This window comes from Centrocercus urophasianus, unplaced genomic scaffold, assembly GCF_019232065.1.
Source record: "Centrocercus urophasianus isolate 14NV4802_14NV808 unplaced genomic scaffold, USGS_Curo_1.0 seq_12, whole genome shotgun sequence".
In the NCBI taxonomy this organism is placed as follows: domain Eukaryota; kingdom Metazoa; phylum Chordata; class Aves; order Galliformes; family Phasianidae; genus Centrocercus; species Centrocercus urophasianus.
The window spans coordinates 194,865-221,807 of NW_024884364.1; positions in this window are offsets into that span (position 1 = coordinate 194,865).

Here is a 26,943-nt window from a genome sequence, read left to right on the forward strand (position 1 = left end):
CGTCAACAGCCTTTCCCTCATCTACTTGGGGAGTCACTCAATTGCAGGAGATCATGTTGGTCAAGCTGGACCAGCCTTTCGTGCACCCATGCTTGCTGGGCCTCATCCCCCAGTTGTCTCGCACATGCCATGTGATATCACTCAAGATGATCTGCTGTATAATCTTTTGGCACCAAAGTTAGGCTGATGGGCCTGCAGATCCCCAGATTCTCCTTACAATCATTCTTGTAGAGGGGAGTCATGCTGGCAAGCCTCTAATCCTCTGGAACCTCTCTGGTTGACCAGGAACGGTAATAGACAGTGGAAAGCAGATTGGCAGTTACTTCTGCCAGCTCCCTCAGCACCCTCAAAGGGCCCCATCCAGCCCCATGGACTTTTGACAGTTCAGGTTTCTAACTGTTCCTACCAGAATCATGGAGGGGTTATTCTGCTCCCCCTCCAAGACTTCCAGGGCAGGGGGATTACCTCTCTGACCATTAGAGTAGCACCTACCACTAAGAGCTGTCCATGACTGGCCGACACCACAGTTTATAAACTAGAACAATCAAAGAAATAAATGTAGCCAATATCCAACTTCAAAATTGAAGTCTGATGAACTAGCACTAGGGCATAATGAACAAGATTAGCCTCCCCTTCTGCTGTGTAAAAAATAAACATGACTCTCTCTTACGATTACGTTGTTACAACCAAGGAGACCTTGCAAGCTTCAGTAACCTTCTGTCACTGTAGCTTTACAGATCAGATGCTACCTCCTCCAGCTGTAAACACTAAGTGTTTGTGTAGCTCAGTTAATATATCATTTAATTGTATTTAATTTTTTAAAGTGTATTAATTAGCCAGCCACTTTAAAGACAGGAGGGGGAGTATTGTGACTAAATATGACCTTTACAGAACGAGTCAATAGACTTTTTAACTGTATTAAGAAATTGGACCTGAGACCATAAAAAAGAAAATAAATAAATTTCACTCCATAGCAGAGGTACTACTGAAGATCTGTAGGTTACAAAAAAACAAAAAGGAGTAAAAGTTTAATCAGTCCAGTTGTGGATACACAAACAGATCTGATTAATTTTAATGTATGATTTCTTTTTCTGTGCAGAATCCTCTTCCAAACTGAATGATGTCTTTTCACCTGCCCTATAATTCAATGCCAAGTTCATATATAATGATACAAAAAAGACCAATAAATTGTCTTGATTATTTCAAACAAGCAACCAAACAACACTTAGTCTAGTTCAGTGCCTCCTTCAGAGTGCCTATCACTATTTTGTAATACAGTTTTTAGCTTCATTTTCAGCTAGGACCTTGTGCAGATCAGCTTGCACCGAGGACTCTTCACAGAAAAGGTAAAATTGCAGCAAAACACCGTAAAAAAAGAGCTGCTGGGAAAGTAATTGAGCTCCTGAGGTGCTGCAGCACTGACACAGTGTGGGCGGAGCTGGAGTGACAGCAGCCAAACCCCTCTGCATGTATAAAGCCAGCCCACAAGGAGCACAGCAACCCAGGAGTGCAGTGAACAGGATGGGCAAACGTGGCATGGTATGTCAGAAGAGCATGGAATGGGCAGAGTAAACTAGAGATTTGAGTGGGGGTGCTGAGTATCCCTCCTCACACGGGAGACTGGCTTACAATCATCTGCTTCCCAGGCACAACAAATCTGGCTGTAGTTTTTCTGGCAAGCAAAAAGCTCTTGCCAAAAACAATGTGGCAACTCAGACAGAGTGCCTGCCCAAGAAGTTGGCTCTTCAGGTAGCTTCAGGGAGTGCCTGAGCCTGTTGGTACCAGTGTAGGACAACAGGGATTCCACCTGTGTGAGTTCTGAAAATGCAGATGATCTGCTCAGCATGGTGGCACAGTTCAAGGAGGAGCTAGAGAGGTTAAGGAGCACTGGGGAGTGTGAGCAGCTGATGGAATAACTCCATGCCATACCTACAAATGAACTGCTAGAGCTTTCTACTCTTGCTGAAATCAGGAGACTCACTCAGACTTCCAGAAGGCAGACAAACTATTCAGGATGCTGCTAGGGAGGGTCCCTTGGGAGTCTGTTTTATAGGGCAAAGGAGTGAAGGCTGGATGCTCCCCAAAAAGAAGTCTTAGAGGCACAGGAGCAGGCTGCCCCCCTGCACAGGGTTGGTACTGGGGCTTGTCTTGTTCAGTATCTTTGCTGATGACCTGGACAAGGGCCTTGAGTGCACTCTCATTAAGTTTGCAGATGACACCAAGTTTGGAGGAAGCGTGGAGGTGTCTGGGAGTAGAAGGGCCCTTGGAAGGATCTGGATAGACTGAATCACTGGTCTGAAGCCAATGGGATGAAGTTCCACAAGACCAAGTGCCAGGTCCTGCACTTTGGTCACAACAATCCTAGGCAATGCTACAGGTTTGGGGCAGTGGCTGGAAGACTGTGGAAGAAACAGACACATGTGGGAACGTGTTGGCCAACACTTGGCTGAACATGAGCCAGCAGTGTGCCCAGGTAGCTAAGAAGGCCAGTGGCATCCTGGTTGGTACTAGAAATAGTGTTGCAAGCAGAAGCAGGTTGCAACACTCAGCTCTAAAGAGACCAAACCTTGAGTACTGTGTTCAGTTTTGGCCCCTCTCTGCAAAAAAGACACAGAGGTCCTGGAGTATGTGCAGAGAAGGACAACGAAGCTGGTGAGGAGAGTACAAGCCTTATCAGAAGCAGCTGAGGGAACTAGAATTGTTTAGTCTAGAGAAGGTGAGGCTCAGGGGGAGACCTTATCACTCTCTACAACTACCTGAAGGAGGTATATGAACCCTTCTTTGCTTTCTGGCTCAAAGCTTGCTTTCTGAGGTATTTCTTCCGATAAGACTCTAGGAGATGAGAGATGAGTGTTGCTGCGTGGACAATTTTACATTTGAAAGCATTTCTTTGGAGCTGTTTACCTTCGGAAGATAGTGCTCAGGACTGTTTGCTGGCAGAAGATTTAGCCTGCGACCAAGTAACTCCTGTTTGCGATGGGAGAGTGGGGGATGAGATCCAGATTTGTTTATATTAAAGATATATTTGTTTATATTTAAGATCTAGATTTAACATAAAAAAACAAAAACTTACAATTCAAAGAATCCAAAGCAGATTTCAACAGTCTTGCATTCTCAGTGGGGAAACAAATGAACAACAAAACATTGACGGTTAGTATGTTGCTACATAAATGCTGTAAAGTCCTGTCAACCAGATTCCCTCTCAGACTCCACAGGCTGGATACTAGCAGCAATTACACACATTCTGTAAACTGCATATTGAAAGTAACCAGGAATCTTTCAGAATTAAAAACCAGATTATAGATTATTGACATACATTTCCAAATGCTGAGGAATGTGAAACCACTGACTTCCAGAAGAGGAAAGACATGCTTAGGGGCAGAATGCCTAGTAAAGATAAGCTCAATAGGTGCTACATGCTATTTTGAAATAAAACCTTCAGCCCATAAAATGTTATTTCTAGGGCTGCAGGCGGACACTAGTTCATGATCAGACGTTCTGTCTAATACCTAAATACTTTCCAGAAGGTTAATCAGCATCTTCCAGTAGCTAAAAGAAGTTATAGAAGATGATGATAGGGATGCTCACAAGGATGCAAGGTGACAAGATTAGCAACAGAAATAACTGGCTTCTAGGGAAAATTTGGTTTAGATGTAAGGAAAAAATGACATGCAGTGGGAGACCAATTAAACACTGGAAAAAATAATGTGGAAAGATGATGGAACTTTCCTCACTGGAAACATTCAACATTCCATGTGACCTGTCCCTGGAAAACCTAAACTAAGACTCTTGTTTCACAGAAGGTTGGACAATATAGTCTCCAGTTTGTTTTTCCAATACAGACTTTTCTATTACTCTAACATTTTGCTCTGATATTCAACTATTGAGTCAGTTTCTGTGTGATTATCACAGCTTAACTTCTCCCCAGAATGCAAAAGACTTAGACTGAACTGCACGGTGCAGAGGTCTTTAAGTACAGAGTAGCAGTCACTTACTTAGAAGGTAAATACAATCACAGGCATTGAAAAATTGGCAAACTGTAATTGCTAACACTCTGATGAGGAGAAATATCTCACCAGTAGCTAGATTTTTCAAATTAGTAACAATCTTATCCTATTAAGCATCTGAAAAGCATAAAACCTTTCTTATTTGAGTGAATTAATCTGGTAATTATCTTTTCTAACGTGGTGACTACTATCTTGTTGAAATCCACATTTAACAGAATAAATGACACAACAAACTCCTGCCTTTTCCATCATCATGTTCTGTATCTTTTCTATCCTATTCTTATCTTCTGTATCTTATCTATCCTTTTCTATCCTATTTAGGGCATGAATCCCATACATGGGTGTGTTTCTTAGAATGCAAGACCTTTCCCAAACACAACAATGTAACTTATCCACAAAAACAGGGATAAGTAATTATTTAAAGACTTCATTAAAAGAAATCTATTTGACCCTAGAGATGTAACAGACAGATGAAACGCTGTTTTAATCTCCTCAAAAATAGGTTTCCAAAAGATTCCAAACTAAATTCATTTATGTAGGAGAAGAAACCATGATCCTTGACCACAGAGATGCTAAAATTTAGTTTGATGCTGACACTATGTCATGACAGTGGAAATCTATTTAATAACTTTGATTTGAGAAGTTGATACAATTTTAGGCCTTGTTTTCTTAACTGGGTATTACCAGCATAAACTAATGCTAGTTTTTGCAGACAGACTTGTAAGTTGGTTAGATATACCATCTGCTTCAAATCTCTCCTGTAGCCGTAGTTTTCTGTCATACTGTTCTATTCTTATAAGCATTTTTCTTTCTTTTCCTTATAGTTTCAGCAAGGAAGAAAAGAGTCTGTGAAACTGCACAAAAACAACCAGTGGAGAAAAGGAGAGGGAGAATAAAGAAGGATATGGGAGAACAGGGGAAAAAGAACCTTTTAAAGCAATAGTGGTACATGTGTGCATCAGATCCTCTTCTAATGGCAAATGGTAGCATATGGAAAAATCTCCATTGCTGTGCTTTGTGTTTTCTGTGCTATATTACATGGAGCATAAAATATTAAGAAAACAGACATGAAATTGTTCCTTGGACACTAATAATGAAAAGAGAGACTGTAAGAAAATTGTTGAAGGAATTTAAATGTTTTATTTCCCAACTTCCACACTACTAAATAAAATTAACCTTATCATTAAACTAAGCAATCCTACTCACATACTTTCAGAGGGGTGTACGTTCTTTTCATTGTTAAACATTTTCATTACCTGACATGATTTACCTTCTCAAGGACAATACATTTTTTTTTTCTCCTAACAAGCTATCATGTTCTGTGCTAATCTAGCATTGCCTGCTGTAACCTGGAGAAAAAATAACTCAGTGCAGTCCAAAATAAAAACACATACCAAAGAGAGATTTAATAAAAAATAGCAGTTCTGCTAACAGAATTATGTCTCCCTGAGAGTTTTAGAATTTTCATTTCAGTATGCCAGCGTGCCATTTTAGCACACACCTAAGCAAGTTAAAAAATTTTAAAAATAGGATGTCTTTCATGTTGCTGTCATCACTGCAAAAATGCACTGTGCTCACATTCACTCTTAGGTCTCCATAAACATTCAGCAAGCATTGACAAAAGTCAGTGGATACAATTTTTCATGCATGGATGAATTCAATTCCACAACTTTGCTTCATACACACTTCCATGTCAGACACCACTTTGTCATACTGCTTGTATGGGAACTGCTGAGTCACAGCCTGAACCTCTGATCACCTGAGGCGAGCCATGAGTCAGCCAGAGGAGCACAGGTGAAGGCAATTCACCTGAGCTGCTGGAAGGGGTGGAGCCTGGCTGCACCTCTCCTAGACCCATTTAAGAGCTGGCTACCAGTACTAGCATACAGGTAAACCTTCCATTTATTCTCCTTATTATCATAGTCTACTTCGTCTAACTCCCTTGTTTATTTTGTGATTATAACATCTTAATATCCATTGATTATACACTGCTATTCTGCTGCCATGTCATACAGCAACAAAACTGTAGGACCTGGTAGGAAGATTCAGCCTCTGACGTGGTAGGCCAACATAATACAATACAAGGCATTACTTTTGGAGTAGCCCTTGTAGTTTATTTCTGGTGGCCTCTCTGCTTCTGCAATTCCCAGGCACAGAAACAAAACAAGAACATAAATAAAAGCACAGAATTTCTGCATTACGTATAATTGAAGTTTGGTGTAAGCAGCATGGTGTTAGCAACAGTTTCTCGTCAGTCATTCTTCCTTCCCCAAAACCAAGCAACTTACTTTTAATCTGCATTTTTGTGGAAATAAGATTTATGCAATAAGAACTTCTATCATGATCTTTCAGTAACTTTTAGATGCCTCAAAATCTGCAATCAGATCTGGAATGGGAGATGGCAGGATGCAGTGGATGTCCTGGAAATCTAACACAACACTCAGTAGGATTCGTTTGACATATTGATAGCAGCAAGACAGAATAGTCCAGAAAGCTCTCCCAGAGTCAAGCATGTGCATGACTCCAGACTAGTATTCTGTGTGCTGTATTAATAGCATTCACAGCTGAGTTAGAAATAAATAGAGGATGTCAAGTCAGCTGGAGGGCTTGGAGTCTGGTGGAATGAAAGGAAAGACTATGAGGTCAACCAAAACCGTAAGTACAAAAGAAAACTGGGACTTATTCACTAAGATTTAGCAGAATTTTAAAACGTGCAAGACAGAATTGCAGCTAGGTAGTCACACTTTGAACTCTCAAGTACACATCACAAAATTAGCAGGGATATTCACAAATAATGTAATGGCAGTTTTATATCTTTACAGATGAATCACAGTCATGTATAAAAGACTCACTGAGCGCAGGGTATTCTAGAAGGGAACTTATCATCATCATAAAGGTGTCATGACTTGATTGGATGGCAGAATCTCCACATATTAACCTGAATACCATTTTTATTTCTACACCAATTAGGATTAATACTTTCTCCCTCCTCCCCCCCCTGCCAAAAATGAACTTGATGCTTATAGCCAGGTATCACAGAATCAAATGGCTGAGCGTGGGAGGGACCTCTGGAAGTCATCTGGAAGTAGGAAGGTCCTAAGCTTGTGGTCAAGCAGGCACACACAGAGCACATTGCTCAGGTGCAGGTGGCTTTTGAAGACCTCCAAGAAGGAGACTGCACAACTTCTCTGTGCAATCTGTGTCAATACTCGGTCACCTGCAAAGTACAGTGCTTCCTGATGTTCAGATAGAACCTCTTGTGTTCCAGTTTCCTAGAATCATAAAATGGCCTGGGTTGAAAAGGACCATAATGATCTTGTAGTTTCAACCTCCCCCACTATGTGCTGGGTCGCCAACCATCAGACCAGGCTGCCCAGAGCCACATCCAGCCTGGCCTTGAATGCCTCCAGGGACGGGGCATCCACAACCTCCTTGGGCAACCTGTTCCAGTCCGCCACCACACTGTGTGAAAAACTTCCCCATAATATCTAACCTAAACCTCCCCTGTCTCAGATTAAAATAATTTCCCCTTGTCCTATCACTATCCACCCTCAGAAACAGCCATTCCCCTCCTGTTTATAAGCTCCCTTCAAGTCTGGAAGGCTGCAATGAGGTCTTCCCAGAGCCTTCTCTTTTCCAAGCTAAACAAGCCCAGTTCCTTCAACCTTTCTAAATAGGAGAGCTGCTCCAGAACTCTGATCATCTTAGTGGCCCTCCCTCTGTACCCGCTCTAAGAACTCCATCCTGGCCCCAGTGCAGTTTCTGCCCATTGCCTCTTGTCCTGGCACTGGGCACCACAGAAAAGAGCCTGGCTCTGCCTATTGTGCACTCTCCCTGCAGGTATTTATAGAAAAGATTTGCGCACTGAGTCTCCTCTTCTTCGGGTTCAACAGTTTCGTCTCCCTCAGCCTCTTACAGCAGAGATTCTCCAGCTCCTTGGTCATCTTTGTGGCCCTCCACTGAACTACTTCATCAACATCTACGCCCATGATGGGAAGAATCACCTTTTGACCTGTTGGCAATCCTTTCCTCAGAGCAGCCAAGAATACCACGAGCCTTCCTAGCAGCAAGAGCAAACTGCTGACTGGAATCATAATCTGGAGCATGAGCTAAAAGATATGACGAGCTTTATTGGAGAGCCAGAGCTCTGAAGCTGATACAACATGTTTTACTAATATTAGAGGGGAGTTTAATTGAAATCATCAACTGAACAACAATCAAGATGAAGGCAATAATCAAAGCAGAATTGCTAGAAGAAGATGAGGCAGAAAATCATTTTAAAGACTGTTCTCATATAACCACTGATACAGGATAAAAGGATTCCAAAATACACCAACATATAAAATGCTGGAGGGGAGCTCTGCGGAGAGGGACTTGGGCGTCCTGGTGGACGACAGGTTGGCCATGAGCCAGCAGTGTGCCCTTGTGGCCAAGAGGGCCAATGGCATCCTGGGATGCATCAAAAAGAGCGTGGCCAGCAGGTCGAGGGAGGTGATCCTCCCCCTCTACTCTGCCCTGGTAAGACCTCATCTGGAGTACTGCGTCCAGTTCTGGGCTCCCCAGTACAGAAAAGACAGGGATCTCTTGGAAAGAGTCCAGCGGAGGGCCACGAAGATGGTGAAGGGCCTGGAGCATCTCCCCTATGAAGAAAGGCTGAGTGAACTGCGTCTGTTCAGCCTTGACAAAAGAAGACTGAGAGGGGACCTGATCCAGGTCTATAAGTATCTAAGGTGTGGGGGGCAGAATGAATGGAGACAGGGCAAGGGGAAACGGCCAGAAACTGCAGCATAGGAAGTTCCGCACAAATGTGCGCAAGAACTTCTTTACAGTGAAGTGACAGAGCACTGGAACAGGCTGCCCAGGGAGGTGGTGGAGTCTCCTTCTCTGGAGATGTTCAAGACCTGCCTGGATGCCTACCTGTGCGACCTGCTGTAGGGAACCTGCTTTGGCAGGGGGGTTGGACTCGATGATCTCTGGAGGTCCCTTCCAACCCCTACAATTCTGTGATTCTTTGATTCTGTTTCATGCACAGCTTTTGCAGTTCTCACAATGCTCAAATAGGCCAATCCCATCAACATCCAGATTTAATTTTTGTTTGCATTTGTTTGCTATTGTGTTTTTTGTTTTTAACCACAACAGTCATTTTCTACAATTGGCAGAAACACATTAAGAAATCTATGCAACATAGCCCACTCTAACATCACTGAAGATCTGAGAAAAATGTCCTAACATCATCCAGAAAATAAGATAAATGCTAGTATTAAAATGAAGACAAAAATACTAATGATAGTTAAAGCCTTTAAGTTTATGAAGAAAAATAAAGTAACATTAATATCCACCCAAGTATCCATGTAAACTTATTTCTCTGCTTCAATCAGCCAACAAGAGTCTAAGACAGAATTACAGGATTCTAACTGGTATCTAGTATTCATGTACATTTACATAAGCATCTCACCATGGGCTTATTTATCCAGTGCTCTTTAAAAATTTTATTAATGACTTGGATAGTGGGATTGAGTGCATTCTCAGCAAGTTTGCTGATGACACTGAGTGGTACAGTTGATACAACAGAAGGAAGGGATACACCCAAAGGGACCTAGAAAAGCTTGAGGAGTGGACCCAAATGAACTTAAGTAACCAGGCCAAGGGCAAGTTGTTGCAATTGGAGTGGAATAATTACAGACATGAGTACATATTGGGAGAAGAATTCCTTGAGAGCAGTCTCGCTAAGAAGGACTAGAGGTTCTGGTGGACAAAAAGCAGGATGTGAGCCAGCAGTGTGCACTTGTGGCCCAGAAAGCCAACTGTATCATCTTGGGCTGCATCAAAAGTGGGGTGGCCAGCAGGGTGAGTGAGATGATTTTTCCCCTCTATTCTGCCCTTGTGAAGCACCATCAAGACCAACTGTTCTGGAGCCCCCAACACAAGAAAGATGTGGATCTGTTGAAGTTTGTTAACTTCAACAGATCCACATCCATTTCAAGTGGAAAAGGGCCACAAAGTTGATCAGAGGCTGGAGCATCTCTCTTATGAAGACAGGCTGAGGGACATGAGTTTGTTCAGCCTAGAAAGGCTCTGGGGAGACCTCACTGTGGCCTTTCAGTATTTAAAGGTAGATCATAAAAAAGGCAGAGACTGTTTTTTTACATGGTCTGATAATTATATTACCAGGGGGAATGGTTTTAAACTAAAAGATGGGAGACAGGTTAGATATTAGAAAGAAATTCTTCACTTAGGGAAAGGCAAGGCACTGGAACAATTGCCTAGAAAAGTTGTGGATGCTCCATCCCTAGAAGTCTTCAATGGAAAGTTAAATGGGACCCTGAGTAGCTTGATCTAGTGGTTGGCAACACCTTTCAGTCACACAGACACTTCATTTTAGCATAAAGATAACAGTCATGTAATTATGGCACTAAAATGAACCCAAACTATGAAAAGTCTGTAGTGGAGCTGAGAAAAAGAGATTTAACTTGTTTTTCACATACTGCTTAATCACTTTAACATTAAAACAAATTTAAAGTCACACTTTTGCAAGAAGAAACAAGTTAGTAATAGAGTTTGGACTCATAGAATAATTCAGGCTGGAAAAGACCTCCAGAGATCACTTACTCCATCCCCATTCTCAGAGCAGGACTAAATTCAAAGCTATATCACATTATTTAACATCCTGTTCAGCTGAATTTGGAAAACTTCTGAGGCTGGTGATCCCCCAGCTTCTTACTGTAACCTCTTCCCACAGAAGCACTCTCAGGGAAGAATTTATTCTTTGCCTCCATTCGTATTTAACAACCTACTGTGAGCACCCTCTTGTCATTACTGTGAAGGACTGAGAAGACTCTGTCTCTACACACTACCCTACACACAGTAAATTAGCCTATTTTTCAGGAAAGAAAACCAGCTACCTAGAACTTATAAACATCATGTACTCCAGACCCTTAAAAACGTCCAGTGGTTCTTCTCTGAATTTGCTTGTTAGCATCTTAGACATGACACTGGACAGAATGTTCCAGATGTAGCCTCAAGTACTGAGCAACAGGAAACAGAAATTATCCCTTCCCTTGACCTACTGTCTACATAATTGTAATCAAAGTGCATTTGGTCTTTATTGCTGCAAAGATTTTTATCCAGGTCATCAAGTGCATCCTAGCAAACTTTCTTTCTTTTTCACTCCTTCTCCACATGGCTTATTTGTCCTCTTGTGAACAAGAATCTTATAAAGTTCAGTGAAGAGAACTGCAAAGTGCTGCAGATGGACAACACCAAGCACCCCAAGTACAAGCTGGGAGCCCACCAGCTGGAAAACACCTTGGAAGAAGAGTATCTAGGAGCCATGGTGGACATCAAGTTGAGCATGACCCAGGAATGTCCCCTTACAATATACATGACTAACAGCATCTTGAGCTGCATTAGGCAAAATATCTCCACCATGTCAAGGTAGGTGATGCTTCAGCACTGGTGAAGCCACACCTGGAAGACTGTGTTCATCTGCACTGTTGAGCACCAGGTCCAGTAATGCTTCTCCTCCAGTTGGTTTGTCTAATATGTGGACCAGATAGTTATCCTCCAATGCACTCCAGGAGTCTCCTGGATTACTTGTAGCCTACTGTGTTGCATTCCTAACAGATGTCTGGGCAACTGAAATCCCGCATTAGGATGACAGCCTGCAAGCATGACACTTATAGCTGAACCAAGATGGCTTTGTCAACATGCTACCCATGATCAGGCTGCAGTAGACCTTGACCACCAAATTTTCTTTACCGTGTTGGTCCTTGATTTTTACCCACAAGCTCTCAACCTGATCATGGCAGTTTCTCTGAGGCATCTCTTTGCAATCTATTTCTTAACATCGAGGGCTGCTCCCCTATCCATCCTGCCCTGCCTACCTCTTTTGAAAAGTCTGTAGCCCCTAATCGTCATGCTCCAGTTGTGTAATCCATTTCATCACATTTCTGTGATAGCAATTAGGTCACACTTTTCTAGTAGTGTCCAGAAGTCCTTTGGGACAAATCTGAGGTTTTTTGGGGCTGCTTCCTAAAGTGACAGTGTTTTCTGGCTCTTCTCTGTCACAGATGTGTCCATCCTCTTCCCTCACTGAATCAAGTTTAATGCTCTACTGATCTGTCCAGCCAGCTTGCTTACCAAATAGAATGGCTTGAAAAAAAAAGAAAAAAAATCCTTTATCTGCAAATATCTAAGAGTTGTTATGAGCCAAAGGCCCATTTGCTGCACAAACTATAAGTATGAACAAGTTCCCTCAATCACAAGAGGTCATCTGCTTGGAATAGTTGTTTGGTGAGTCAGTCAGAACTGGTCTTTCTGTTGTCTCCACACTCCTTCAGCAGCTGACTCTCAGATCCTCTGGTGTCTTCAATATCAGACCCAGACTTCACAGGCTTCCTACCCAGGCTGATCACTACTCTGCAACAGCCTGGGAGAGAAGCTACATTAAAGCGTTCCCTTAGCACTAATTTAGGTTAGTGGGGCTCCCTCACTCTCATCACTCCTCTGTTCATTAAGTGTTCGCAAGCCTCCAACCATATAGCCTAACAGAAACCTCTGAAATTTCATGTGAATGTGGAGATCAAGAGTGCACTGTTCGTTAACACTGAACTTATTTCTCTTAAAGAATCAATCAAATCAAGGGGGCTGGGGCAGGGAGCTTGTTATGATGAACACACTGCAAATTCATTAAATTAACATAAGTCTTTTGAGAAACCTTAATTTTAAAATTAAGAATTTCCTCTTAAGCATTCATATTCCCCCAACAATGAAATTACAGTGCACATGTATACAAATATTAGACCACATACGACTTACAGTATACATAACTTACAATATTTTTATGTATGTTGCCAGAGACACTATACAAATAAATGTATGGTCCCAGAGAAACATCTCCCAGGGATTCGTTTCTTGTGAAATATCTTTCAAAAATACTTACTCTTCAATAAAATCATGCATTATCAACACACTGCCCCACACCTTCAGATACAGAACATCTGGAGACTTGCTACTGTCTCCTTCCCTGTACACTAAACACACACACACAAAAAAATGAGGGCTGCTCCAAAAGCAATGCCTCTTGCTTTGTTATGTTGGCATAATGTCAGAGGCAGATGTTGGTGATATGGCAGAAGAGGTTGAACTTTCCCACCAACATTCCATTACGTTTTGTTGCCATGCAACAGGTGGCAGCAGAGGGGAAGTCTGAAAAAGTAGCATCTGACATGGAAGTGAATATGAAGCGAAAGTGTGTAATTGAATTCTCCATCCAGAAAAAAATGGTACTCACTGATATTCATTGACACTTGCTGAACACTTACAGATACCAAAGAGTGGATGTTGTCACAATGAGGTAGTGTGTGTTATATTTCAGCAATGGTCAGTGATGTGAATGAAAATGTGAATGATTGAAATGTTCCAGATTGCCATTAAGATTTTTATGAGTACAGCATGCAGTCTCTTGTTCACTGTTGGTGAAAATTCAAAGCTAATGCTGGTGACTACGTAGAAAAATAGTGTTTTGTAGCTGACAATCTGTTCTATCAAATAATGTTACTGCTCTTTAGAAATCTGTTGTAGTTTTTGTGGAAATAAATAGGAAGCATTACTTTCAGAAAGACTGTATGAGAACTGCTGAGTCATGGCCTGAGCCTCTGACTGATCACCGGAGGCAAGCAGTGAGTCAGCCAGAGGAGCACAGGTGAAGGCAATTCACCTGTCCTGCTGGAAGGGTGGAGCCTGGCTGCACCTCTCCTAGACCTATTTAAGAGCTGGCTACCAGTAGGGAAGGATCTCTTTTGGAGATTCACTCTGCTGGTTTTGTAAGTGAGCTCAGGATATGGGTAAGCTTTCTATCTATTCTCTTTTTGTTATCGTAATCTGCTTTGCCTAACTCTCTTGTTTATTTCATAATTATAACATCTTAATATTCATTGATTATACAGAGACATATTGTTTTTGGTCTCTCCACACACACTTTTTTCTTTGCTGCATCATGGAAAAAAAAGGCAAAGAAACTTTCTACAAGTTAAGAGCAACATGACAGAGGGTTGGGTTCGCTCTCCACAAGACAAGGACTAATGCAAAGGAAGATCAACTACAATAGGGTTCAGAGACAAATGCTAAGAATTGTATAGCAGGGTAACAGTAAGAGACAAGACTGAAAGGCACATCCATGAACAAGTTGCATGGAATATGGATTGTGGTTAAAGGATCAAAATTTCTCCAATTACTAAAATGTTCTAAAAATTTTGCTTTTACAGAGTGGTGAGAGATCTATAAGGATCACTGTGTCCACCTCTCAGCTCCACATAGAACCACCCAATCAAAAACCAAACCCTATGTTTAGAGCATTGCCCAAATGCTTCTAGAGTTCCACAAGCCTTCATGCTGTGACCACAGCCCTGGGGAGCCTCTTCAGCATCTGACCACTCTCAACCAAGAATCTCTTCCTAATATCCAATGCAAACCTCCCCAACATAGTTTTATGATGTTCCCTCAGTTCCTATTGTGGTACCAAAGAGATGGGCATCTGCCCTTCTGCTTCTCTCCTGAGGAAGCTGTAGTCCACCATGAGGCCTCGCTTCAGTCTCCTCTTCTCTAGGATGAACAAACCAACTGACCTTGGCCACTCCTCATATGTCTTTCCCTCTAGACACTTAATCATCTTCATATCCTCCTCTGGACACACTCTCATAGTTTTATCTCCTCATTTTCTGGTGGTCATAACTGCATACGCTGCTTGAGTTGAGGCTGCACAGTACAGCACAGAGAAGCACAAACCCTTTGCTCAACCAGCTGGCAGTACTGTGCCTGCTGCGCTCCAGGATACTCTTGGCCCTTGTGGCTGCCAAAACATACTGCTGACTCATACTTGCCATCAACCAGAATCTGCGGATCCTTCCAGATGCTTGTCCCCCAGTATGTACATATATTTGGTTTGCACCACTCTAGGTGCAGAATCTGGCACTCGCTTTTGTTAAACTTCATGCAGTTATTAACTGCCCAGCCCTCTAAATTGTTATGATCCCTCTGCAAAGCCACTCTGCATCAAGGGAGTCAGCACCTTCTGATAATTTTTCTTGCTATCTGCAAAGTTATTTAGTATACCTTCAAATGCTATATCCAAGTCATTAATGAAAACAATAAAGAGAACTGGTCCTAAAATGGAGACCTGGGGAAACCTACTACTGCTGGCTCACAGCCTGATATAACACCATTTCCAATAACAACTTGAGCCTGACCTGTCAGCCAACTGTTCACTTATATTTTGCCTACCTGTATGCTGTACTTTTGTTTTTTTCTTCTGGAAAAAAAAAAAAGGAACAGTGTGGAAAGCTTTGCTGAAATTCAAGATTACATCAATTGGCTTCCCTTGATAAATTACTTGGGTAACCTTGTCATAAAAAGAAAGTCAGTCTGTTAAACAGAACTTTCTCCAACTTGTGTTGGCTGAGACCAATGATCACACTGTCTTTCAGGTGTTCTTCGCAATCCCAGAATAATCTCCACAAATTTGCCAGTCATTTAAATGAGATTGTCTAGCCTGTTATTAGAAGAGTCTTCTTTATTGCCCTTCTTGAAAATTTTTCAAAAATGTTTTCCAGCTTCTGGTCAACTAGATCTTCTCCAGATTTTCAACTCTCTAAGTCCATTGAAAATTAATTAGGAGAGATCTTGTGATGACATAGGCCAGTTCTTTGAAAACCCTTAGATGAATCACAACATAGTCTCCATAGATATACTTGCAGGCAACTGACCAGCAAATCCCCCCCATGCTCAGGACTGGCTGGGAGTTTGCTACCACAGTCACAATCCTCCAAATCAGCCCATTATTAGGAAAAGATAAAGATGGCATTTCAAAGGCTTTTTAAGAAGAAAAAGAAAGCTTTCAAGCAAGGAGTACCTTTATATCATGCCTGTGGAGAACAAGGCTTCTTTGTACTGGTCTGCATGTAGGTATTCAGTCAACACAATCATCTCATGGTTAAACACTGGAGTTTCTTACTGGGCTGCACGGGGTTAGCAGTTTAAAGTAATCAATTGCAAATTCAAACTCCTGATTCCTCTGTCTTCTCACTTTTCCTGCAGCATTCCACACTTCTCAGGTCACGAGTATGAGGGACGCTCCGAAAATAAGCCATCTCTTTTATAATGTTGTCCCACCACATCAGAGGTAGATGTTGTGGTATGGCAGTAGGAGTTGAACGTTCCTACCAATATCCTGCTACACTCTGTTGCTGAGACAGACAGCAGCAGATGGGAAGTCCAGAAAAAATGGTGTTTGATATGGAAATGCATATGAAGCAAAGGTGTGTCACTGAATTCCTCCATGAAAGAAAAATTGAAGAAAGAACCTACTGACACTTATTGATGCTTGCTTAACATTTATGAAGAACTTAAGAATAAATGTTATCACAGTGAGGTGACAGGTGATCTGTTTCAGCAACGGTGACAGTAACATAAAAAACAAACCTTGTTCCAGATGGCCATACAAAGCCATCACATCACGAAATGAAAAGCATCTCAATCAACTAAGCCATGCAAATTGGTGGTGACCAATAGTAGTGAAAAAAAAAGAGATTTGTAGCTATGAATTTGCTCTATCAAATAGTGTTACTGCACTACTGGCACCTGTTGTAGTTTCAATGAGAATAAATAGGAGGCATTTCTTTCAGAGCAACCTGTATACCCATTCAGTAAGTCATTTCAAGAAAATGCAATGACTGGAAACTATTCTGATGAAATAAAATATCATGAATCTGATCAGAGTAGCTCCATAAGGCACTAGCATGATAATGAAAACATGCATAGAGGAAAGGGAGGGCAAGGCTCAATCCCAGCAATCACAATTTAAGTTTAACCTCAAATACTCTGCAACAACGGTCTAAATGTTTCTGTTCTTGATTCACTTGGTGGATAATCTTGTGCAGAAGGATATATCTCATTTTACAGGTAAGCAAAAGGATACCAATTGTTAAAAGCTTGAACAGAAAGCTTCTAGAAGGAGCAGGAAACTGAATTCAGGTTTGTCATGATTAAAGAGGTGCCTTTTCCAACAACTGGAACCTGTTACTTGAAGCCTTCTTTGCAGAGCTGATATCCTAGAGACAAAGGAGGTGATATTTTCAAGTCATTAAATTGACAGGCTGATAAGAAAAGAAAAAGCAACTTTCCCCAGTCAGAGGCAGCTGTCCTGGAACAGAACAAGTAAAAAGTTCAGAATTTCAGAAAATTGTGTTTAGGATCCTGAAACGAAGAATAACTTATCTTAATTAAACCCTGAAGTTTTTGGTTTTTATTTTTTTTGTTTGTTTGTTTGTTTTCTGATGGGGAAGAAAACAGAAGTCAAACAGTGAACTGATAATCAGCAAAATATATCCTTAGCAGTTTTAAATTTTAGTTGCTTGAATGTTTTGAGAAGCACCGTTTGCCAAAATCAGAAGAAACACACGCTGAATAAATTCCTACCAAGGTCACAGAGCAGAATTAGAAGTTTATGAATCATATTCTATATCAAGCATATAACACATACCTTCTTCTATGCCTTACAAAGTATATGCTTGGGCTTTTATTTATGTCTATAACTAATGACAGGTAGACAGGTTCTATCCTTTAGAGTAAATAAAAAGAAAAGTACAATAAAGCTATCTCATCATCAATGGAGTCTCTGAACTTCCATATGTAAAATAGTGCATAAATGAGTGCTCCTCATGTCATAAAAGTTTGAGGCATTTCAATATCATCACTATAAGGTCAGTGCAAGCTGTTTTTAGAGTAAAGTTTGAATAGCACACACTAATTAAACAATGAGAAGCAAAAGACTGAATAGGTGTTCCTTGGCTGCAAGAAGCAGCGCAAGCTCCTTCAAGACAATATAAAGTAACATCTCAAGGGAACAGCTGGGTGTGATCTCATTGAAAAGTGGCATCATCATGAATTCACATGAGGCAAATTAACTAAAGTCATGCAAGTTACCATAAACCTATTAATCACCTAACTTTCACAGAATTAGACACAGAAAAGCAGAATTCAAGAATTCATATAGTATGCCCTTCTCTCCAGAAGGAGTATGAAAAGATAGAGTCAGTTGCTCAGCAAGAATCTGTATGTCATGCCAGATCCTGCATGCTATACTCACAGCTGGGAAACAGATGAGATGCTATGTAACTACTACCAAGGAAACCAGCAGAAGAAATACATTAGTCTCACAACTCTGTGAGAATTATTTTGTGTCTTCCACACCTCACAAAAATTTCAGAAAAATCTAATTACTGTTCAGGACTGTATTCTCCACACAAATAGTTTGCACAATATGAGTTCCTAAAAACCCTCAAGGCTGGAGATTCTGCACCTTCTTCATTCAATCAGTTCCATGACTGTCCTTTCATTGGTGTTAAGAACACAAAACCTCCTCTGCTTCTCACTTTTTGTCAGTGCTTAATTTCTGAAACATCAGTAATGCTCTCTCAGTTTACTCATTAGTATGTAAAATTATTATGGTTTATTCTCATTATTGATTTTATTATGTTTGCTAATAATAACATGTTATGTGAAAATAATGTTGTGTTTGTACATAGTCTGTAGCCTCTCTCTTCCTTACAGCCAAGAGCAAATCACAAACAAGCACCTTCTCTGCACCAAGACAAAATGTTCACAACTACATGCTGCCTGGGCTTTTTCTGACCCCACTATCTGTACTGACACCACCAACAGGGATTAAGCAGCGAGTCTGCTTTTCTGTAGCAAAAGCCTCTATCCACTAAAGCCTGAACGGGAACTCATTTCTCACAGCCCCCCAAAAAACTACCAGTTGGCAGCAGCTTTCAGACCAATGATTAGGATATGCAGAGACTATTGCAGATCACTACACACAGGTAATCCACCCTTTCACAGTTTCTTCCTTAAACACGGTAGGTGATTGGATTTATGGTTAAAATTGAAAGTTTTCTTATATCCTCAATGCTCATCAGCCTTCTCAGAACAATGCTTTTATTAGATAAAGAGACAAGCATTCTGTGATGGAAAGACCACCCATCAGGTATTCATTCCCTCTCACAGGTGCTCTTGTACAGAAGTCCCTGAGGTTTATTTCATGATGACAAGTTGTGGATTTTCTCATTTTTTTCAGAAGACAGATTGAAGTTCTATATATATATATGCTTTTACCTATAGCTTCTCACAAAATGTTATAACAAAAACTTCCCGAACCATTTCTAACATACAGCAATGAAAATTAAGTTACAAACCCCTACATTGATTACAAGGATAGGATCTCATGGCTACTGTAACTGAAACAGATCAAAGCTGCTTTTATTTTATGGCCTTCATTTCCAAAAAATTTTTTGTAAATATGCAAATATCTTATATAATTAATATATTTAAACAAACACATACATGCTATAAATGTTCATATTGTAAGAATTATATATATGACTAGATTAGTATTCAAACAATACAGCTCAGAGTAAAAGGACATGAATATTTATTTATTTGTTTGTTTGTTTTCTTGGAAAAGTCTTTTTCTTGTAATTACAATAAAGTGCACACCTATTTGAGCACTAAAAGAGAACCTGGAGAAAAACAGTAGTAAGCCTTTAGTGGGCTGAACTTGGAAGAATAATCCTGGCATGTTCAGAATGAGCAACATCAGTTCCATTTCCTCTAATAAAAGTTCAGAGATGTTATCATTACTAAAGCATTTGAAACAGGAGAGAGGGAAGGGAATCACAGCAGGATTGAGAAGGAATGTGTATTGCCTCTGATGAATGGCACAGTGCCCAGGCAGCTGCTCTCTGAATGCCAAAAAGTAGGACCTCATTGCTTCAGCTGGATCCCTCCTGAAGTTTTGAATTACAAATGAATACCTCATTTTATGGGATTCTGCTGCAACATGGCAGTGCAGGGACTGCTTGATCCATGTGTCTTTTTCATTCTGAAACTGAAACCCTGCTGGGAAACTAGCCTCTCCAACAGTCTGGCACAGCAACTAAAAATGCATTTCAGCATTTTTACACCAGATCTTGCAAGAATTAACAGCATCCCATATCTCTGTTTATTTTGTAGCAAAAGCAACATCAATATTATAATTGACTTTACATAATGATCATTCAAAAATGAAAAATTAAAAAGCTAATGTGCGCAAAGCAACTGAAAGAAAATGAATTATCTAAAGTAGGGTGAACAACTTGGAGGGTGATTGCTCCATTTTAAATACAAGCTATGCCATTTCCAAAGAATAAAAAAATAAGTAAAAGAATGCTTCAAAAAACTCAAAATACCTGCAAGCATATGGCATATTTGTCATATAAAATTAAATTATTAAAAATTTCAAATTATGACAATTTCTAAGATCTAAGGAAATATATAATAGTAAAATGTTTTTAATTAGATAAACACGTAAACTATTCTAGTTTTGCTGTTAAACAAAGTATAGAATTGAAGCAACGGATATCAGCTTTAACAGCAGCAATGCTTTCAAGAGGCTACTGCTTTCATTCCAGTCTAAGCAACTAGTTCAGCTCCTTCATCATTTCATACAAAGTGACATTAAAAAAAAAAAAGAATTGTTTTCATTTCTACAAAAAACAAGAGAAAAATCTATGAAGAAACTTGACGCTTTTTCCCTATTTATAGGTCACTACTGCAATAGTCAAGCTTCATATAGTTCTTCCACTTGTTTAAAAAAGTAGCTTAAAAGAGGTCATCCAGACTGTATTTTCAGGCTGTTCTTCATAGCAGACATAGCTTGTTTTTTGTTGCTGTTTCCTTACGACTTTTTCATAGCTTCATAATGTTTTTTTTTTTTTTGTCTAGACTGTCAGATAAAGCAAAGTGCAATATCTTTGCTGGTAAACCTAACCTAACCCGTTTTCAAGAGTGAGGAGGACAGAACTGACCTCTTCTGTGCCTACAGCCTGTTAGTGCTTTCCTGAACTTTTCCTCCTCTACAGGTCTCACAAACAACGTGCCTAAGAGAAAACAGTCTGGATTCCTTCAGCACAAATCTGTGACCCTGCAGAGGTCCTATAGATGCAATGAAGGAAGCTGATTTACAGAAACAATGCAGAAAACCAGTCTTGGGTTCTAAGTTGAAGGTGTGGGTGAGTACTCGCACCAAAGCACTAACCATCAGGCACACCACACGTGATACTATGCATACATGCAAGGCCTAATGCCTCAGTATTTCAGAGTGCCACTGCATCAGGATTTTTTTGATGACTTTTTCCCCCTCCAAGAAAGAAGACATTTACACTGAGTACAAGTAATGACAGCAGGTTTCACAGTCTGTCAGTTCAGATCAGACTATTCCCCACAGCTTTATACTGCCAGTGTGAAAAGTCAACAGCAACAGAGATCTCACCAAATATCAACAGTTGCAAAGATTTTTTCTATAAAGAGATGGCATGTTAATAAAAAGAGGTAAAAAACAAGACAATTTTTCATTAATACGGTCAGTTTCAATGTGTTGTGATATATCATTTGGCAGCATTTCAACTTTTTGTGCAGGGTTTTGTCTTTTCTTCTCTCTTCTAAATATAGTAGCATTATTTTATTTCAAACAACAGTCTTAACATTCAGTCAATCATTTTCTTAAGCGGCACTAGTCAGCATTCTATAATTATTTTAACGTATGAATGTGGTATTTTATTCTGAAGAATAAAAGCCTTAAATTTATGCAATGTTACAATACCTTTGGCATAAACCATATGCTTCTAGATATTCTGTATGATAATGCAGCTTGTACAAAACCTTATCACTCTCTGTAACTACCTGAAAGGAAGCTGTGGTAAGATCGGCCTCTTCTCTCTGTTAACAGCAATAGGACAAGAGAAAATGGCTTCAAGTTGTGTCAAGTGAGGTTCAGATTGTATATTAAGAATTTATTCTCAGAAGGTATGGCAATGGATTGGAACAGCTGCCCAGGAGGGTGGTGGAGTCAGTGTCCCTGTAGGTGAAAAAAGGATAGATGTAGTACTTAGGAAAATGGTTTAGTGGACACTACTGATGGTAGGTGACAGCTCAACTAGATTATCTTAGAGATTTTTTCCAATCTTAATGATTCTGTCACTTTCTTCATTCACTATACATGTGACTAAGCACTAGCACAGGTTGCGTAGAGAGGCTGTGAAGTCTCCTTCTTGGAGTTGAAGAAAATTTTGAATTCAATCAAGATGACAACTTGCTTATTCCCTTAGTTTTTTTTTTTCCTACTTAAGCTGAACTTTTTTCTTCCTTCCTCTTCCCCCAGAATACATCAGATTGTAACAGTTGTTGACACCAAGCTTTATGTTTATGGATGTTTATGGATGAAAACTTTAGGAATAAAATCTTTGTGAGATCAAGCATCAAACCTTAATGGAACTAATGACACATGAATTAAACAACAAAAAAAGCTAGTGCTGCAATAATGCTGTTTTATGAATAAAAACTAGAAATAAAATACATACTGAATGCAAGCAAAAATAAAGTGACACTATGTACTTTTAAAATGAGATAGGAATTATATACTTCAGCAGATGTTCCTTTACCCAAATGGCACTAATCTATCACCATTCCCCAGGCTGGTTATTTTTAAGAGGTATACTAACATTCAAAATAAAGAAGACACAAAAGTTCCTGAGGGTGACAGGAAATCCAGCAGAGAAAGAAATTTTAGACGGTCACTTACAGATATTTTCCTGTGAGAAAAGAATGGTAAGAACGTAGCTTGAACATTAACAAATCCACAAGCCTGGTGTAGCCAGCAGGTTTGGAGTGCAGTGGGGCTGGAAATTCAAACTTTAGCTTGTAATCAGAAAAATCCTGCTTCTCCTACTTCAGAAATTTGAGCCAGCAGCTAGAAACATGTAATATAATACAGACCTCTCGTAAAAAGGTACCCAGCTAAAGGGATTTTATTCTTATGTGAAGTCTATTACTGTTCAGTGGGAGGGGGGAAGGAAGCCAATGACAATGGCCTTATTATTCTGCAAGGACTTATTTATAAGTGAATGACATGGACAAAATCTGCCTTTCCTTGCTTTTCTTTCCTTCGAAGTGGTGCTGCAGATGGAGTGTGCAATTCTACTGATATCAGTAAGATTAATTATCTCGTAGATAGACGTCACAAACAGTAAAAGTTAAAATTTAAAGGCCGATAATAACGGTTAGGCTAACATAAGCTTTAGGAAACTAACAATGAACAGGTCTTATCTTTGAGAGTCATGCTGACTTGGGTGGTCATATATTAACTAAAGAAGAATGAAATGAGACAGAGAGGGGCTAACTGACAGAAGAACTGCTTGTCCTTGCAGAACCAACTATAAAAAGCAGCCAACTTGGTCAGAAAATCAAAAAGGGTCATCTGACAGTCAAGAGGAGGAACACAAAGAATGATGAAGAACAGGGGTATTGGGACCACTGATGACCACCAGAGGGCTGTTTTGCACACACTCAAGTGAAATTAACATACATTTACTGAGTTCCCAGAAAAGTAACAAATAAGTTGTGTTGCATATGTATATTCTAAATGTATAAACAATGTAGCCAACTTCAGGCTGGTGCACTTGGCTTGGTCCAGGATATCCAACCGCAGTGTTATGAATAAAAAATGCCTGCTTTCTAGCACTACATGGGAGTTGCTATTTCCCAACTTTGGGTGACACTACCATTAGTATTTGAACAGAGTAGAAGCCAACAACATGGAAAATAAGTAAGAACACAGAATTCTAAAGAATTCAAAACACTTATTCAAATTGTTTATGAAGCAATTGTTTAGAATGCTTTTGCAACAGCCTAAACATTTAAATTATAACTAGTTACTAATGCCATATACGAAGGCACAGATTCTGCAGATAAATCATTTCATATCCTGCAAATAACTAAGAATTCAATTGCTCAGTTTAAGAATGAGAAATTCATTAAAGTCTAGTGCACCTACTACCATGGTGCATAGTAAAGACATTATTTTCTTTTATTCTCTTAAGATGCCTACTGGGAACATCATAATGTATAGCTGATTTTCCAGAGTACCACTGGTTCTTCAAAGAACACTGCCAGACACAGCACATTATAAGCTGCTATGAACTTCTGTCAATGACTTGCACATGTTTAAGTCAAAAAAAGGTTTTATTATTTATAAATGATTAAGCTGAAGGAACATATTTGTAAATTATTAGGCAGTATTTATTTGGCAGGAGAAAGTAGACAGGATTTGATAAAACCTGTAGAAAGATAAGTCTATACAAAAACCGTCATTCACAGAACAAACCACATAAGTGTTCCACAACCCCAGAACAAGCTGTCAGTCTGTTTCCAACACCTTTTTTCAGAACAGTGCTTGCAGAGTTTAAAAACATTGCTTAAAGTACATTTAAGTAATCACAACCACTAGGTTAAAAAATATAAATAAACAAAAAATAAAAATGCAATTTCAGCACTGCTTGATGAGAATATTAACCATACCAGATAAAGCTTTCAACTACTGGTATTCAACATGAAGTGGAGAGAAGCTGAGCATTCTGTCCTGAGTGGAACACATAAAATCATGAGGCCAAAAGTCACAGGCAGCTTAAGAAAGCAAATCTCTTCTGATTAGTAAAAATAAGAAACAGAAAGATCCATCCAAGACTATCACAATACCATTGCATTCCTCTTAACTCAAAATGTGCTGATTCACAGTCTAAGAGACATGATCTGCAATCCTCAAAGCTTCTTAAAATCTCATAAAGATTTCAACCAAGGGTGTCTTCAACTTAGAAAATCAAAGATGAGCACCAAAGGTATTAATTTCTGCCTTCGTATCAGCAAACATTCTTCAGTACAGAGCAGCCTAACTGAAGTACTAAAACACAGGGTGTTTTAGTCTTCATCACTGGGGAATTTCAAGAGCCTCAAAGTGGAGAAACATTCTCAGGTTTTGTGTAATGGAGCCATACATTCATCACTTTCTGCCTAGGTCACACAGCAAGACCCTGCTTTCACTCTGATCAACCAAAGTAAGTGAGAACTTAGTGAAACTGCATTTGCAACTACCACCACTTCATCTTTTTCAGCATGCCACACTCAGGATTACTACTAGATATGAGAAGTCAGTATGCACCAGCTCTGCTAGCAAACAACTCACTCTGAGGGGACCTTCCTTAAAGACAATATATCTATGGATTTTACAACCAATGACCACTAGCTGTTACCACTAAAATAACTAAACCTATAGAATGGGTAACACCACACTGCATTCACTTCATTAAAATCTCTTCAGAAAAATGGACAATAGTTGTGCTTCTTGCAGAGCATCTCTGTAGAAACCTCAAAGGTTCAAATCTCTCTACATACAATCTTCTATTAACTTTTAATCTACGTCTTCATAAGTATATGGGTAGACAATGGATGTTTGTCTCCTTGCATGTTCAAAACAAAAAGCAGAAGTACCTTAGCTACTTTTTCAAAGTAAAAGAGGGGAGATTTAGACTGGATATAAGGAAAATGGTTTTTTTTACAATAAAGGTAATGAAGCTCTGGAACAGGTTGCCCAGAGATGTTGGTGGATGCCCCATGCCTATTCAGGGTGAGGCTGGACCAGGCTCTGAGGAATATTATCTAGCTATGGATGTCCCTGTTCATTGCACTAGATCACCTTTAAAGGTCCACTACAACTCAAGTAATTCTATGATAGACAAAATTATGGTATCCTAAAGAGAAGAGCAGTAGCAAGATACAATGTAGAAGATTATTTTAGTGACGCTGAGGAGTTTTTGAGTAACTGCTGTATTCTGCTCATAGCAGAGAAGCAGCAATCATTCAGAGATTAAGTCCTCATAGATAAAACTGAACAGTCATTTGCAGAGAAATTTCTTTTCTGCTTATTCTAAACAGGATCTTTTTTTTCAAAACAATGCTCTAGTCACATCATCTCAAACATTCACCACCCATCCCTTGGCTGGTTTTGTATTCACTGTCAGCATGATATACTACCACAGCAGATAAATACCAATGTCAAGCATTACACTCCGGCAAATCTTCAGCTTTGCAACCCCTGTCCTCAGGAAAGCATCCTAAAACCATGCACTGTACAAAAAACTAAAACTGCAAAAGGACCCACATTCTCTGTTCTCAGCAAAGGATTTGATGAAATAGCTGCATTAGAAGAGAGAAAAATATCCAGAATTCACCAAGAGTTGTGCAAAAGCCCTTGCCGCTTCCTGACAAAGAACAGAAAGTCCAGTGAGCAGTATTTTACTTTAAACTGTCTTTGATGGCATAAAGTAAGGCCATGCTTGCACAACGGAATTAACAATATGCATCCATTGCTCAAATGAGTCAACAAACAATGACAGGTAACACTGAACACATCTGCAATGGTCACGCATATGAAAAGTGCAGCTCTGCATCAGAGATAACATGTTGTCCATGACTTTTTATTAATCCACGCTCACACCATTTCTTTTGGTACACAGATACACGCATATAGGGTACACATCAACATGCCTCCTGTTTATCATGACTGAAAAGCCTATTCTGTGTCCCAGCAGTTTATAAATTAAATATACAGGCGCTGTCCTAGGGTTTGTGATTTATGTTGCAAATACTTTCTCTGCACAAGTATAATACACTAATCAAAAAGTAAGACCAGCGTTAAGGAGATCCAAAGGGAAGAATATATGAATTACATGGCACTGAGACTGCCAAAAGGAATAAATATACTGTCACCTATTGTTAAATTGAATACTGATAAGACAAAATACAGTACAAAGGATCAAAAAGCAGATCATACCAACAATGTTAAAAAACTTTCTCACAAGTATGCATTTCTCACTTTTCAATGCTTCTCAATGTTAAGTGTGCCTCTTACCAAGGAATACAGCTTTTCAACACTGTAATATATATTTTAGATACAGATTGCCTAGCAATAGTACATATGCATGGCACACAGCTGACATTTCCCTTGAAACTG